The 10,000-nt window shown below is 47.0% G+C and overlaps 26 non-coding genes and 7 pseudogenes across 26 annotated transcripts; all 33 read left to right on the forward strand.

Moving 5' to 3' along the window:
• The first annotated feature begins 254 nt into the window (after positions 1-254).
• On the forward strand, positions 255-373 carry LOC138538913 (5S ribosomal RNA). The gene has a single exon (XR_011286997.1). It is a non-coding gene; the product is annotated as a 5S ribosomal RNA (ribosomal RNA).
• A 106-nt stretch (positions 374-479) lies between these two features.
• On the forward strand, positions 480-598 carry LOC138540153 (5S ribosomal RNA). The gene has a single exon (XR_011288210.1). It is a non-coding gene; the product is annotated as a 5S ribosomal RNA (ribosomal RNA).
• A 106-nt stretch (positions 599-704) lies between these two features.
• LOC138550496 (5S ribosomal RNA) lies at positions 705-823 on the forward strand. The gene has a single exon (XR_011294246.1). It is a non-coding gene; the product is annotated as a 5S ribosomal RNA (ribosomal RNA).
• A 93-nt stretch (positions 824-916) lies between these two features.
• LOC138541089 (5S ribosomal RNA) lies at positions 917-1,035 on the forward strand. The gene has a single exon (XR_011289105.1). It is a non-coding gene; the product is annotated as a 5S ribosomal RNA (ribosomal RNA).
• A 106-nt stretch (positions 1,036-1,141) lies between these two features.
• Positions 1,142-1,250, forward strand: LOC138545203 (5S ribosomal RNA; annotated as a pseudogene).
• A 463-nt stretch (positions 1,251-1,713) lies between these two features.
• Positions 1,714-1,832, forward strand: LOC138538914 (5S ribosomal RNA). The gene has a single exon (XR_011286998.1). It is a non-coding gene; the product is annotated as a 5S ribosomal RNA (ribosomal RNA).
• A 106-nt stretch (positions 1,833-1,938) lies between these two features.
• Positions 1,939-2,057, forward strand: LOC138540154 (5S ribosomal RNA). Its single transcript, XR_011288211.1, has one exon. It is a non-coding gene; the product is annotated as a 5S ribosomal RNA (ribosomal RNA).
• A 106-nt stretch (positions 2,058-2,163) lies between these two features.
• LOC138550498 (5S ribosomal RNA) lies at positions 2,164-2,282 on the forward strand. The gene has a single exon (XR_011294248.1). It is a non-coding gene; the product is annotated as a 5S ribosomal RNA (ribosomal RNA).
• Positions 2,283-2,375: 93 nt separating this feature from the next.
• LOC138549646 (5S ribosomal RNA) lies at positions 2,376-2,494 on the forward strand. The gene has a single exon (XR_011293422.1). It is a non-coding gene; the product is annotated as a 5S ribosomal RNA (ribosomal RNA).
• Positions 2,495-2,600: 106 nt separating this feature from the next.
• Positions 2,601-2,709, forward strand: LOC138545204 (5S ribosomal RNA; annotated as a pseudogene).
• A 463-nt stretch (positions 2,710-3,172) lies between these two features.
• LOC138538915 (5S ribosomal RNA) lies at positions 3,173-3,291 on the forward strand. Its single transcript, XR_011286999.1, has one exon. It is a non-coding gene; the product is annotated as a 5S ribosomal RNA (ribosomal RNA).
• Positions 3,292-3,397: 106 nt separating this feature from the next.
• Positions 3,398-3,516, forward strand: LOC138540155 (5S ribosomal RNA). The gene has a single exon (XR_011288212.1). It is a non-coding gene; the product is annotated as a 5S ribosomal RNA (ribosomal RNA).
• Positions 3,517-3,622: 106 nt separating this feature from the next.
• On the forward strand, positions 3,623-3,741 carry LOC138550499 (5S ribosomal RNA). The gene has a single exon (XR_011294249.1). It is a non-coding gene; the product is annotated as a 5S ribosomal RNA (ribosomal RNA).
• Positions 3,742-3,834: 93 nt separating this feature from the next.
• On the forward strand, positions 3,835-3,953 carry LOC138548188 (5S ribosomal RNA). The gene has a single exon (XR_011292000.1). It is a non-coding gene; the product is annotated as a 5S ribosomal RNA (ribosomal RNA).
• Positions 3,954-4,059: 106 nt separating this feature from the next.
• Positions 4,060-4,168, forward strand: LOC138545205 (5S ribosomal RNA; annotated as a pseudogene).
• A 470-nt stretch (positions 4,169-4,638) lies between these two features.
• On the forward strand, positions 4,639-4,757 carry LOC138540979 (5S ribosomal RNA). The gene has a single exon (XR_011289000.1). It is a non-coding gene; the product is annotated as a 5S ribosomal RNA (ribosomal RNA).
• Positions 4,758-5,222: 465 nt separating this feature from the next.
• Positions 5,223-5,341, forward strand: LOC138538916 (5S ribosomal RNA). Its single transcript, XR_011287000.1, has one exon. It is a non-coding gene; the product is annotated as a 5S ribosomal RNA (ribosomal RNA).
• A 106-nt stretch (positions 5,342-5,447) lies between these two features.
• Positions 5,448-5,566, forward strand: LOC138540157 (5S ribosomal RNA). Its single transcript, XR_011288214.1, has one exon. It is a non-coding gene; the product is annotated as a 5S ribosomal RNA (ribosomal RNA).
• Positions 5,567-5,672: 106 nt separating this feature from the next.
• LOC138550500 (5S ribosomal RNA) lies at positions 5,673-5,791 on the forward strand. Its single transcript, XR_011294250.1, has one exon. It is a non-coding gene; the product is annotated as a 5S ribosomal RNA (ribosomal RNA).
• A 106-nt stretch (positions 5,792-5,897) lies between these two features.
• On the forward strand, positions 5,898-6,002 carry LOC138545480 (5S ribosomal RNA; annotated as a pseudogene).
• Positions 6,003-6,108: 106 nt separating this feature from the next.
• On the forward strand, positions 6,109-6,217 carry LOC138545206 (5S ribosomal RNA; annotated as a pseudogene).
• Positions 6,218-6,680: 463 nt separating this feature from the next.
• On the forward strand, positions 6,681-6,799 carry LOC138538917 (5S ribosomal RNA). The gene has a single exon (XR_011287001.1). It is a non-coding gene; the product is annotated as a 5S ribosomal RNA (ribosomal RNA).
• Positions 6,800-6,905: 106 nt separating this feature from the next.
• LOC138540158 (5S ribosomal RNA) lies at positions 6,906-7,024 on the forward strand. Its single transcript, XR_011288215.1, has one exon. It is a non-coding gene; the product is annotated as a 5S ribosomal RNA (ribosomal RNA).
• A 106-nt stretch (positions 7,025-7,130) lies between these two features.
• On the forward strand, positions 7,131-7,249 carry LOC138550501 (5S ribosomal RNA). Its single transcript, XR_011294251.1, has one exon. It is a non-coding gene; the product is annotated as a 5S ribosomal RNA (ribosomal RNA).
• A 93-nt stretch (positions 7,250-7,342) lies between these two features.
• LOC138541091 (5S ribosomal RNA) lies at positions 7,343-7,461 on the forward strand. The gene has a single exon (XR_011289106.1). It is a non-coding gene; the product is annotated as a 5S ribosomal RNA (ribosomal RNA).
• A 106-nt stretch (positions 7,462-7,567) lies between these two features.
• On the forward strand, positions 7,568-7,676 carry LOC138545208 (5S ribosomal RNA; annotated as a pseudogene).
• A 463-nt stretch (positions 7,677-8,139) lies between these two features.
• LOC138538918 (5S ribosomal RNA) lies at positions 8,140-8,258 on the forward strand. Its single transcript, XR_011287002.1, has one exon. It is a non-coding gene; the product is annotated as a 5S ribosomal RNA (ribosomal RNA).
• A 106-nt stretch (positions 8,259-8,364) lies between these two features.
• Positions 8,365-8,483, forward strand: LOC138540159 (5S ribosomal RNA). The gene has a single exon (XR_011288216.1). It is a non-coding gene; the product is annotated as a 5S ribosomal RNA (ribosomal RNA).
• A 106-nt stretch (positions 8,484-8,589) lies between these two features.
• On the forward strand, positions 8,590-8,708 carry LOC138550502 (5S ribosomal RNA). Its single transcript, XR_011294252.1, has one exon. It is a non-coding gene; the product is annotated as a 5S ribosomal RNA (ribosomal RNA).
• Positions 8,709-8,801: 93 nt separating this feature from the next.
• On the forward strand, positions 8,802-8,920 carry LOC138549647 (5S ribosomal RNA). The gene has a single exon (XR_011293423.1). It is a non-coding gene; the product is annotated as a 5S ribosomal RNA (ribosomal RNA).
• A 106-nt stretch (positions 8,921-9,026) lies between these two features.
• On the forward strand, positions 9,027-9,135 carry LOC138545209 (5S ribosomal RNA; annotated as a pseudogene).
• Positions 9,136-9,605: 470 nt separating this feature from the next.
• On the forward strand, positions 9,606-9,724 carry LOC138538920 (5S ribosomal RNA). Its single transcript, XR_011287004.1, has one exon. It is a non-coding gene; the product is annotated as a 5S ribosomal RNA (ribosomal RNA).
• A 106-nt stretch (positions 9,725-9,830) lies between these two features.
• LOC138540160 (5S ribosomal RNA) lies at positions 9,831-9,949 on the forward strand. The gene has a single exon (XR_011288217.1). It is a non-coding gene; the product is annotated as a 5S ribosomal RNA (ribosomal RNA).
• The last annotated feature ends 51 nt before the right edge of the window (positions 9,950-10,000 follow it).

The following is a 10,000-nucleotide window of genomic DNA, read 5'->3' on the forward strand; positions in this document are numbered from 1 at the left end:
TGAGTCCTTCAAGAGGCATGAAAGAAAACCATTATTGTGTTGATTGTTCTCTCCACCTCCCTGCAACAGACACAGGATGGATGAATTAAAGTTATCCTACCAGACATAGGAGTCCTGAATGGGCCCACCAGTCTTATATATCTCGCCTGATCGAGCCTGATCGAGCGATGAGCGTGGTATCATGTTGCAAGTGGCTGCATGGCTTAGCTTACTAAATGCAAATGCATAAGAGTAATATTCTTAGCATTCCTAGAGCCTACGGCCACACCACACTGAATGCACCCGATCTCGACTGATCTCGGAAGTTAAGCAGTGTCAGGCCTAGTTAGTACCTGGATGGGAGACCGCCTGGGAATACCAGGTGCTGTAGGCTTTTTTGTGCTCCAAGTTCAGGAAGTGAGCCCTTTCTCAATTGCCTTTTAAAACTGCAAGGTCTAGCCGACTAGATGCTTAAAAGTACAAAACTCACTAGGCCCAGAGCCTACGGCCACACCACACTGAATGTGCCTGATCTCGTCTGATCTCAGAAGCTAAGCAGTGTCGGGCCTAGTTAGTACCTGGATGGAAGACCGCCTGGGAATACCAGGTGCTGTAGGCTTTTTTGTACTCCAAGTTCAGGAAGTGAGCCATTTCTCAATTGCCTTTCAAAACTGCAAGGTCTAGCCGACTAGATGCTTAAAAGTACAAAACTCACAAGAACCAGAGCCTACGGCCACACCACACTGAATGCGCCCGATCTCGTCTGATCTCGGAAGCTAAGCAGTGTCGGGCCTCGTTAGTACCTGGATGGGAGACCGCCTGGGAATACCAGGTGCTGTAGGCTTTTTTGTGCTCCAAGTTCAGGAAGTGAGCCATTTCTCAATTGCAAGGTCTAGCTGACTAGATGCTTAAAAGTACAAAACTCACTAGGCCCAGAGCCTACGGCCACACCACACTGATTGCGCCCGATCTCGTCTGATCTCGGAAGCTAAGCAGTGTCGGGCCTAGTTAGTACCTGGATGGGAGACCACCTGGGACTACCAGGTGCTGTAGGCTTTTTTGTGCTCCAAGTTCAGGAAGTGAGCCATTTCACAATTGCCTTTCAAAACTGCAAGGTCTAGCCGACTAGATGCTTAAAAGTACAAAACTCACTAGGCCCAGAGCCTACGGCCACACCACACTGAATGCGCCCGATCTCGGAAGCTAAGCAGGGTCAGGCCTAGTTAGTACCTGGATGGGAGACTGCCTGGGAATACCAGGTGCTGTAGGCTTTTTTGTGCTCCATGATTAGTAATTGCGCAACTTCTCAATTATTTTTCAAATTTGGTATGTTTCCAAAATAATTGTATCCCGTTTTATAGCGGAAATGTTGGACAACATCATGAGGGCTGGAGCTACCTTTTTACATAGAATTAGCATACAGGTAGTGTGTTCATGGGTAATAAATCGACTTTCACATGTAATGCAGTACAGAGAATATTGAGTCCTTCAAGAGGCATGAAAGAAAACCATTATTGTGTTGATTGTTCTCTCCACCTCCCTGCAACAGACACAGGATGGATGAATTAAAGTTATCCTACCAGACATAGGAGTCCTGAATGGGCCCACCAGTCTTATATATCTCGCCTGATCGAGCCTGATCGAGCGATGAGCGTGGTATCATGTTGCAAGTGGCTGCATGGCTTAGCTTACTAAATGCAAATGCATAAGAGTAATATTCTTAGCATTCCTAGAGCCTACGGCCACACCACACTGAATGCACCCGATCTCGACTGATCTCGGAAGTTAAGCAGTGTCAGGCCTAGTTAGTACCTGGATGGGAGACCGCCTGGGAATACCAGGTGCTGTAGGCTTTTTTGTGCTCCAAGTTCAGGAAGTGAGCCCTTTCTCAATTGCCTTTTAAAACTGCAAGGTCTAGCCGACTAGATGCTTAAAAGTACAAAACTCACTAGGCCCAGAGCCTACGGCCACACCACACTGAATGTGCCTGATCTCGTCTGATCTCAGAAGCTAAGCAGTGTCGGGCCTAGTTAGTACCTGGATGGAAGACCGCCTGGGAATACCAGGTGCTGTAGGCTTTTTTGTACTCCAAGTTCAGGAAGTGAGCCATTTCTCAATTGCCTTTCAAAACTGCAAGGTCTAGCCGACTAGATGCTTAAAAGTACAAAACTCACAAGAACCAGAGCCTACGGCCACACCACACTGAATGCGCCCGATCTCGTCTGATCTCGGAAGCTAAGCAGTGTCGGGCCTCGTTAGTACCTGGATGGGAGACCGCCTGGGAATACCAGGTGCTGTAGGCTTTTTTGTGCTCCAAGTTCAGGAAGTGAGCCATTTCTCAATTGCAAGGTCTAGCTGACTAGATGCTTAAAAGTACAAAACTCACTAGGCTCAGAGCCTATGGCCACACCACACTGATTGCGCCCGATCTCGTCTGATCTCGGAAGCTAAGCAGTGTCGGGCCTAGTTAGTACCTGGATGGGAGACCACCTGGGAATACCAGGTGCTGTAGGCTTTTTTGTGCTCCAAGTTCAGGAAGTGAGCCATTTCACAATTGCCTTTCAAAACTGCAAGGTCTAGCCGACTAGATGCTTAAAAGTACAAAACTCACTAGGCCCAGAGCCTACGGCCACACCACACTGAATGCGCCCGATCTCGGAAGCTAAGCAGGGTCAGGCCTAGTTAGTACCTGGATGGGAGACTGCCTGGGAATACCAGGTGCTGTAGGCTTTTTTGTGCTCCATGATTAGTAATTGCGCAACTTCTCAATTATTTTTCAAATTTGGTATGTTTCCAAAATAATTGTATCCCGTTTTATAGCGGAAATGTTGGACAACATCATGAGGGCTGGAGCTACCTTTTTACATAGAATTAGCATACAGGTAGTGTGTTCATGGGTAATAAATCGACTTTCACATGTAATGCAGTACAGAGAATATTGAGTCCTTCAAGAGGCATGAAAGAAAACCATTATTGTGTTGATTGTTCTCTCCACCTCCCTGCAACAGACACAGGATGGATGAATTAAAGTTATCCTACCAGACATAGGAGTCCTGAATGGGCCCACCAGTCTTATATATCTCGCCTGATCGAGCCTGATCGAGCGATGAGCGTGGTATCATGTTGCAAGTGGCTGCATGGCTTAGCTTACTAAATGCAAATGCATAAGAGTAATATTCTTAGCATTCCTAGAGCCTACGGCCACACCACACTGAATGCACCCGATCTCGACTGATCTCGGAAGTTAAGCAGTGTCAGGCCTAGTTAGTACCTGGATGGGAGACCGCCTGGGAATACCAGGTGCTGTAGGCTTTTTTGTGCTCCAAGTTCAGGAAGTGAGCCCTTTCTCAATTGCCTTTTAAAACTGCAAGGTCTAGCCGACTAGATGCTTAAAAGTACAAAACTCACTAGGCCCAGAGCCTACGGCCACACCACACTGAATGTGCCTGATCTCGTCTGATCTCAGAAGCTAAGCAGTGTCGGGCCTAGTTAGTACCTGGATGGAAGACCGCCTGGGAATACCAGGTGCTGTAGGCTTTTTTGTACTCCAAGTTCAGGAAGTGAGCCATTTCTCAATTGCCTTTCAAAACTGCAAGGTCTAGCCGACTAGATGCTTAAAAGTACAAAACTCACAAGAACCAGAGCCTACGGCCACACCACACTGAATGCGCCCGATCTCGTCTGATCTCGGAAGCTAAGCAGTGTCGGGCCTCGTTAGTACCTGGATGGGAGACCGCCTGGGAATACCAGGTGCTGTAGGCTTTTTTGTGCTCCAAGTTCAGGAAGTGAGCCATTTCTCAATTGCAAGGTCTAGCTGACTAGATGCTTAAAAGTACAAAACTCACTAGGCCCAGAGCCTACGGCCACACCACACTGATTGCGCCCGATCTCGTCTGATCTCGGAAGCTAAGCAGTGTCGGGCCTAGTTAGTACCTGGATGGGAGACCACCTGGGAATACCAGGTGCTGTAGGCTTTTTTGTGCTCCAAGTTCAGGAAGTGAGCCATTTCACAATTGCCTTTCAAAACTGCAAGGTCTAGCCGACTAGATGCTTAAAAGTACAAAACTCACTAGGCCCAGAGCCTACGGCCACACCACACTGAATGCGCCCGATCTCGGAAGCTAAGCAGGGTCAGGCCTAGTTAGTACCTGGATGGGAGACTGCCTGGGAATACCAGGTGCTGTAGGCTTTTTTGTGCTCCATGATTAGTAATTGCGCAACTTCTCAATTATTTTTCAAATTTGGTATGTTTCCAAAATAATTGTATCCCGTTTTATAGCGGAAATGTTGGACAACATCATGAGGGCTGGAGCTACCTTTTTACATAGAATTAGCATACAGGTAGTGTGTTCATGGGTAATAAATCGACTTTCACATGTAATGCAGTACAGAGAATATTGAGTCCTTCAAGAGGCATGAAAGAAAACCATTATTGTGTTGATTGTTCTCTCCACCTCCCTGCAACAGACACAGGATGGATGAATTAAAGTTATCCTACCAGACATAGGAGTCCTGAATGGGCCCACCAGTCTTATATATCTCGCCTGATCGAGCCTGATCGAGCGATGAGCGATGAGCGTGGTATCATGTTGCAAGTGGCTGCATGGCTTAGCTTACTAAATGCAAATGCATAAGAGTAATATTCTTAGCATTCCTAGAGCCTATGGCCACACCACACTGAATGCACCCGATCTCGTCTGATCTCGGAAGTTAAGCAGTGTCAGGCCTAGTTAGTACCTGGATGGGAGACTGCCTGGGAATACCAGGTGCTGTAGGCTTTTTTTGTGCTCCATGATTAGTAATTGCGCAACTTCTCAATTATTTTTCAAATTTGGTATGTTTCCAAAATAATTGTATCCCGTTTTATAGCGGAAATGTTGGACAACATCATGAGGGCTGGAGCTACCTTTTTACATAGAATTAGCATACAGGTAGTGTGTTCATGGGTAATAAATCGACTTTCACATGTAATGCAGTACAGAGAATATTGAGTCCTTCAAGAGGCATGAAAGAAAACCATTATTGTGTTGATTGTTCTCTCCACCTCCCTGCAACAGACACAGGATGGATGAATTAAAGTTATCCTACCAGACATAGGAGTCCTGAATGGGCCCACCAGTCTTATATATCTCGCCTGATCGAGCGCTGATCGAGCGATGAGCGTGGTATCATGTTGCAAGTGGCTGCATGGCTTAGCTTACTAAATGCAAATGCATAAGAGTAATATTCTTAGCATTCCTAGAGCCTACGGCCACACCACACTGAATGCACCCGATCTCGACTGATCTCGGAAGTTAAGCAGTGTCAGGCCTAGTTAGTACCTGGATGGGAGACCGCCTGGGAATACCAGGTGCTGTAGGCTTTTTTGTGCTCCAAGTTCAGGAAGTGAGCCCTTTCTCAATTGCCTTTTAAAACTGCAAGGTCTAGCTGACTAGATGCTTAAAAGTACAAAACTCACTAGGCCCAGAGCCTACGGCCACACCACACTGAATGTGCCTGATCTCGTCTGATCTCAGAAGCTAAGCAGTGTCGGGCCTAGTTAGTACCTGGATGGAAGACCGCCTGGGAATACCAGGTGCTGTAGGCTTTTTTGTACTCCAAGTTCAGGAAGTGAGCCATTTCTCAATTGCCTTTCAAAACTGCAAGGTCTAGCCGACTAGATGCTTAAAAGTACAAAACTCACAAGAACCAGAGCCTACGGCCACACCACACTGAATGCGCCCGATCTCGTCTGATCTCGGAAGCTAAGCAGTGTCGGGCCTCGTTAGTACCTGGATGGGAGACCGCCTGGGAATACCAGGTGCTGTAGGCTTTTTTGTGCTCCAAGTTCAGGAAGTGAGCCATTTCTCAATTGCCTTTCAAAATTGCAAGGTCTAGCTGACTAGATGCTTAAAAGTACAAAACTCACTAGGCCCAGAGCCTACGGCCACACCACACTGATTGCGCCCGAGGAAGCTAAGCAGTGTCGGGCCTAGTTAGTACCTGGATGGGAGACCACCTGGGAATACCAGGTGCTGTAGGCTTTTTTGTGCTCCAAGTTCAGGAAGTGAGCCATTTCACAATTGCCTTTCAAAACTGCAAGGTCTAGCCGACTAGATGCTTAAAAGTACAAAACTCACTAGGCCCAGAGCCTACGGCCACACCACACTGAATGCGCCCGATCTCGGAAGCTAAGCAGGGTCAGGCCTAGTTAGTACCTGGATGGGAGACTGCCTGGGAATACCAGGTGCTGTAGGCTTTTTTGTGCTCCATGATTAGTAATTGCGCAACTTCTCAATTATTTTTCAAATTTGGTATGTTTCCAAAATAATTGTATCCCGTTTTATAGCGGAAATGTTGGACAACATCATGAGGGCTGGAGCTACCTTTTTACATAGAATTAGCATACAGGTAGTGTGTTCATGGGTAATAAATCGACTTTCACATGTAATGCAGTACAGAGAATATTGAGTCCTTCAAGAGGCATGAAAGAAAACCATTATTGTGTTGATTGTTCTCTCCACCTCCCTGCAACAGACACAGGATGGATGAATTAAAGTTATCCTACCAGACATAGGAGTCCTGAATGGGCCCACCAGTCTTATATATCTCGCCTGATCGAGCCTGATCGAGCGATGAGCGTGGTATCATGTTGCAAGTGGCTGCATGGCTTAGCTTACTAAATGCAAATGCATAAGAGTAATATTCTTAGCATTCCTAGAGCCTACGGCCACACCACACTGAATGCACCCGATCTCGACTGATCTCGGAAGTTAAGCAGTGTCAGGCCTAGTTAGTACCTGGATGGGAGACCGCCTGGGAATACCAGGTGCTGTAGGCTTTTTTGTGCTCCAAGTTCAGGAAGTGAGCCCTTTCTCAATTGCCTTTTAAAACTGCAAGGTCTAGCCGACTAGATGCTTAAAAGTACAAAACTCACTAGGCCCAGAGCCTACGGCCACACCACACTGAATGTGCCTGATCTCGTCTGATCTCAGAAGCTAAGCAGTGTCGGGCCTAGTTAGTACCTGGATGGAAGACCGCCTGGGAATACCAGGTGCTGTAGGCTTTTTTGTACTCCAAGTTCAGGAAGTGAGCCATTTCTCAATTGCCTTTCAAAACTGCAAGGTCTAGCCGACTAGATGCTTAAAAGTACAAAACTCACAAGAACCAGAGCCTACGGCCACACCACACTGAATGCGCCCGATCTCGTCTGATCTCGGAAGCTAAGCAGTGTCGGGCCTCGTTAGTACCTGGATGGGAGACCGCCTGGGAATACCAGGTGCTGTAGGCTTTTTTGTGCTCCAAGTTCAGGAAGTGAGCCATTTCTCAATTGCAAGGTCTAGCTGACTAGATGCTTAAAAGTACAAAACTCACTAGGCCCAGAGCCTACGGCCACACCACACTGATTGCGCCCGATCTCGTCTGATCTCGGAAGCTAAGCAGTGTCGGGCCTAGTTAGTACCTGGATGGGAGACCACCTGGGACTACCAGGTGCTGTAGGCTTTTTTGTGCTCCAAGTTCAGGAAGTGAGCCATTTCACAATTGCCTTTCAAAACTGCAAGGTCTAGCCGACTAGATGCTTAAAAGTACAAAACTCACTAGGCCCAGAGCCTACGGCCACACCACACTGAATGCGCCCGATCTCGGAAGCTAAGCAGGGTCAGGCCTAGTTAGTACCTGGATGGGAGACTGCCTGGGAATACCAGGTGCTGTAGGCTTTTTTGTGCTCCATGATTAGTAATTGCGCAACTTCTCAATTATTTTTCAAATTTGGTATGTTTCCAAAATAATTGTATCCCGTTTTATAGCGGAAATGTTGGACAACATCATGAGGGCTGGAGCTACCTTTTTACATAGAATTAGCATACAGGTAGTGTGTTCATGGGTAATAAATCGACTTTCACATGTAATGCAGTACAGAGAATATTGAGTCCTTCAAGAGGCATGAAAGAAAACCATTATTGTGTTGATTGTTCTCTCCACCTCCCTGCAACAGACACAGGATGGATGAATTAAAGTTATCCTACCAGACATAGGAGTCCTGAATGGGCCCACCAGTCTTATATATCTCGCCTGATCGAGCCTGATCGAGCGATGAGCGTGGTATCATGTTGCAAGTGGCTGCATGGCTTAGCTTACTAAATGCAAATGCATAAGAGTAATATTCTTAGCATTCCTAGAGCCTACGGCCACACCACACTGAATGCACCCGATCTCGACTGATCTCGGAAGTTAAGCAGTGTCAGGCCTAGTTAGTACCTGGATGGGAGACCGCCTGGGAATACCAGGTGCTGTAGGCTTTTTTGTGCTCCAAGTTCAGGAAGTGAGCCCTTTCTCAATTGCCTTTTAAAACTGCAAGGTCTAGCCGACTAGATGCTTAAAAGTACAAAACTCACTAGGCCCAGAGCCTACGGCCACACCACACTGAATGTGCCTGATCTCGTCTGATCTCAGAAGCTAAGCAGTGTCGGGCCTAGTTAGTACCTGGATGGAAGACCGCCTGGGAATACCAGGTGCTGTAGGCTTTTTTGTACTCCAAGTTCAGGAAGTGAGCCATTTCTCAATTGCCTTTCAAAACTGCAAGGTCTAGCCGACTAGATGCTTAAAAGTACAAAACTCACAAGAACCAGAGCCTACGGCCACACCACACTGAATGCGCCCGATCTCGTCTGATCTCGGAAGCTAAGCAGTGTCGGGCCTCGTTAGTACCTGGATGGGAGACCGCCTGGGAATACCAGGTGCTGTAGGCTTTTTTGTGCTCCAAGTTCAGGAAGTGAGCCATTTCTCAATTGCAAGGTCTAGCTGACTAGATGCTTAAAAGTACAAAACTCACTAGGCTCAGAGCCTATGGCCACACCACACTGATTGCGCCCGATCTCGTCTGATCTCGGAAGCTAAGCAGTGTCGGGCCTAGTTAGTACCTGGATGGGAGACCACCTGGGAATACCAGGTGCTGTAGGCTTTTTTGTGCTCCAAGTTCAGGAAGTGAGCCATTTCACAATTGCCTTTCAAAACTGCAAGGTCTAGCCGACTAGATGCTTAAAAGTACAAAACTCACTAGGCCCAGAGCCTACGGCCACACCACACTGAATGCGCCCGATCTCGGAAGCTAAGCAGGGTCAGGCCTAGTTAGTACCTGGATGGGAGACTGCCTGGGAATACCAGGTGCTGTAGGCTTTTTTGTGCTCCATGATTAGTAATTGCGCAACTTCTCAATTATTTTTCAAATTTGGTATGTTTCCAAAATAATTGTATCCCGTTTTATAGCGGAAATGTTGGACAACATCATGAGGGCTGGAGCTACCTTTTTACATAGAATTAGCATACAGGTAGTGTGTTCATGGGTAATAAATCGACTTTCACATGTAATGCAGTACAGAGAATATTGAGTCCTTCAAGAGGCATGAAAGAAAACCATTATTGTGTTGATTGTTCTCTCCACCTCCCTGCAACAGACACAGGATGGATGAATTAAAGTTATCCTACCAGACATAGGAGTCCTGAATGGGCCCACCAGTCTTATATATCTCGCCTGATCGAGCCTGATCGAGCGATGAGCGATGAGCGTGGTATCATGTTGCAAGTGGCTGCATGGCTTAGCTTACTAAATGCAAATGCATAAGAGTAATATTCTTAGCATTCCTAGAGCCTACGGCCACACCACACTGAATGCACCCGATCTCGACTGATCTCGGAAGTTAAGCAGTGTCAGGCCTAGTTAGTACCTGGATGGGAGACCGCCTGGGAATACCAGGTGCTGTAGGCTTTTTTGTGCTCCAAGTTCAGGAAGTGAGCCCTTTCTCAATTGCCTTTTAAAACTGCAAGGTCTAGCCGACTAGATGCTTAAAAGTACAAAACTCACTAGGCCCAGAGCCTACGGCCACACCACACTGAATGTGCCTGATCTCGTCTGATCTCAGAAGCTAAGCAGTGTCGGGCCTAGTTAGTACCTGGATGGAAGACCGCCTGGGAATACCAGGTGCTGTAGGCTTTTTTGTACTCCAAGTTCAGGAAGTGAGCCATTTCTCAATTGCCTTTCAAA

This window comes from Ambystoma mexicanum, unplaced genomic scaffold (assembly GCF_040938575.1).
Source record: "Ambystoma mexicanum isolate Mex_15411 unplaced genomic scaffold, UKY_AmexF1_1 Mex_scaf10, whole genome shotgun sequence".
Classification (NCBI taxonomy): Eukaryota; Metazoa; Chordata; class Amphibia; order Caudata; family Ambystomatidae; genus Ambystoma; species Ambystoma mexicanum.